The following is a 3,614-nucleotide window of genomic DNA, read 5'->3' as shown; positions in this document are numbered from 1 at the left end:
TCAACACACGTTTTCACATCAAGAATCTTGTGAAACAAATGTATAAATGTATATAAAGGTTACTTTATCTTTTCTTTTCACATTGTTAGTAGCTCTCCATCTTCATTATCTTGTCATTTTCCTTCTGGTCAGTTGCTAATTCTATTTAGTGTTGCTTTTGTGTGAAGCAGGGAAGTTATTACTTTTATTTACACAGGTGTAGGCATGTAGTAAATAGTTCACTTTCCAACCCCAAGGTTGCATGGTTCCTGTTAAAGTCCCACAGCATGGCACCTTGGGCAGCTGTCTTCTACTACAGTAACAGGTCGACCAAAGCCTTGATGGAAACCGAAAGAAGCCTGTTGTGTGTGTATGTGTGTGTGTGTGTGTGTGTGTGTGTGTGTGTGTGTGTGCGTGTGTGCGCACATGTGCATGTGTGTGTATGCTTGTATGTATCATAAGCGAGAGAACAAAATTAGCCTAGTGGGTGCAAACTCAGTTTTTCAGGAGGATGTCCAAAGCGTTTTCATTGCTCACAAGATATTTTAGGGAAGGGGGTGCAGGCACCCCCTGTTCTCATGCCTGTGATATAAATATATATATATGCATATGTATAAATATATAATTTAGAGAAAAAACCCACAATTATTGGATTCATCCATGAAAATCCACAGTCACATATAGAAAAGTTTCATAAATAAATACACTAAAAGGACCTATAATAAAATACAAAGTAATAAATATTAAAATAATAAAACAACTACACAATGCTACTGTAGCTTGTAGCCCCAGGAAGATATCTCCTCCAGCTGGCTATTGACACACTATCTGTGCCCTATCAGTATTTGCGAAGGGAAGTCATCGTTCCCATCTCTAGCCTGATGTGATACATACGGACCCAGGCTTCTGGGTAATAACTCGTCATCAGTGTGTGACAACCACTGGTTGGCGATGGGAAGTGATTCTCAATGCAAATACTGATAGGGCACAGATAGTGTGTCAATAGACAGCTGGAGGAGATGTCTTCCTGGGGCCACAAGCTACAGTAGCATCAACCCTTAAGGGTTAGCTACATCTAGGTGGCAAATATACTTCACGGTGTCGTGTGGCTACTGTTTATATCTCCCTCAGAGATTTATTATTGCTTATATATATATATATATATATATATATATATATATATATATATATATATATATATATAAAACCACATTAAATGTGGTTTTAGAGTCAAGGTTTGGCTGCTATTTCAAGCATGGTGGTATCTCTTAGATACTCTTAATTATAATTTTAATAATTAAATTATCATCTTTGAGGTTTTTATTCCCATGCTGGCAACCCGATAAGATTGGTATTTTAAATAACGATCTTATCCTTATTTACATAAATATAAATATATATATATATATATATATATATATATATATATATATATATATATATATAATACATATAAATAATATATATATATATAAATAATACATATAAATAATATATATATATATATATATATAAATAATACATATAAATAATATATATATATATCATCATCATCATCATCATCGTCGTCGTTTAACGTCCGCCTTCCATGCTAGCATGGGTTGGACGATTTGACTGAGGACTGGTGAAACCAGATGGCTACACCAGGCTCCAATCTGATTTGGCAGAGTTTCTACAGCTGGATGCCCTTCCTAACGCCAACCACTCAGAGAGTGTAGTGGGTGCTTTTACGTGCCACTGGCACGAAGGCCAGTCAGGCGGTACTGGCAACGGCCACGCTCAAAATGGTGTATTTTATGTGTCACCCGCACAAGAGCCAGTCTAGAGGCACTGGCAACGATCTCTCTCGAAAGTCCTTACACATGCCGCGGGCAAAAGTGCCAGAAAAGCGACGCTGGGCACAGGTGCCATCACGATTTCGATTTCGCTTGCCCCAATAAGTCTTCGCAAGCTGAGTTTCGTGTCCAATGAGGGAGACGACGTTGGCATGGGTGCCAGTCGTAGAATTTAGTTCGATTTCACTTGCCTCAACAAGGTCTTCGCAAGTGGAGTTTAGTGTCCAATTTAACTCGATTTCAATTTCACTTGCCTCAACAGGTCTTCGCAAGTGGAGTTTAGTGTCCAATGTAACTCGATTTCGATTTCACTTGCCTCAACAGGTCTTCGCAAGTGGAGTCTAGTGTCCAATGAAGGAAGGAAGGAAGGTACGCATAAGTGGACTGGCTGAGCCCTTAGATTTAGGTCTCACTTTGCTTGCCGGGCCTTCTGACGCACAGCATATTTCCAATTGGCAGAGTTTCTACAGCTGGATGCCCTTCCTAACGCCGACCACTCAGAGAGTGTAGTGGGTGCTTTTACGTGCCACCGGCGCGAATGCCAATCAGGTGGTACTGGCAACGGCCACGCTCAAAATGGTGTATTTTATGTGCCACCCGCACAAGAGCCAGTCCAGGGGCACTGGCAACGATCTCTCTCGAAAGTCCTTACACATACCGCGGGCACAAGTGCCAGAAAAGCAACGCTGGGCACAGGTGCCTTCACGATTTCGCTTTCCCCAATAAGTCTTCGCAAGCTGAGTTTCGTATCCAATGAAGGAGACAACGTTGGCATGGGTGCCAGTCGTCGAATTTAACTCGATTTCGATTTCACTTGCCTGAACAAGGTCTTCGCAAGTGGAGTTTAGTGTCCAATTTACTCGATTTCGATTTCACTTGAGACGACGTTGGCATAGGTGCCAGTCGTCGAATTTAACTCGATTTCGATTTCACTTGCCTCAACAGGTCTTCGCAAGTGGAGTTTAGTGTCCGATGAAGGAAGGTACGCATAAGTGGACTGGCTGAGGCCTTAGATCTAGGTCTCACTTGGCTTGCCGGGTCTTCTCACGCACAGCATTTGGCAGAGTTTCTACAGCTGGATACCCTTCCCAATGCCAACCACTCAGAGAGTGTAGTGTGTGCTTTTACGTGCCATCGGCACGAAGGCCAGTCAGGCGGTACTGGCAACGGCCACGCTCAAAATGGTGTATTTTGTGTGTCACCCGCACAAGAGCCAGTCTAGGGGCACTGGCAACGATCTCTCTCGAAAGTCCTTACACATGCCGCGGGCAAAAGTGCCAGAAGAGCGACGCTGGGCACAGGTGCCATCACGATTTCGATTTCGTTTGCCCCAATAAGTCTTCGCAAGCTGAGTTTCGTGTCTAATGAGGGAGACGACGTTGGCATGGGTGCCAGTCGTCGAATTTAACTCGATTTCGATTTCGATTTCATTTGCCTCAACCGGTCTTCGCAAGTGGAGTTTAGTGTCCAATTTAACTCGATTTCGATTTCACTTGCCTCAACAGGTCTTCGCAAGTGGAGTTTAGTGTCCAATGAAGGAAGGTACGCATAAATGGACTGGTTGTGGCCTTAGATTTAGGTCTCACTTGGCTTGCCGGGTCTTCTCACGCACAGCATATTTCCAAAGGTCTCGGTCAGAAGTCATCGCCTCGGTGAGGCCCAATGTTCGAAGGTCGTGCCTCACCAACTCATCCCAGGTCTTCCTGGGCCTACCTCTTCTACAGGTTCCCTCAACTGCTATCCTCATCCATTCTCGCTACATAACCATGCCATCGCAATCGTCTCTCTTGTACACCACAA

Source organism: Octopus bimaculoides, chromosome 25 (assembly GCF_046866305.1).
Source record: "Octopus bimaculoides isolate indiv1 chromosome 25, ASM4686630v1, whole genome shotgun sequence".
Lineage (NCBI taxonomy): Eukaryota > Metazoa > Mollusca > Cephalopoda > Octopoda > Octopodidae > Octopus > Octopus bimaculoides.
This window is presented reverse-complemented; position numbering follows the sequence as displayed.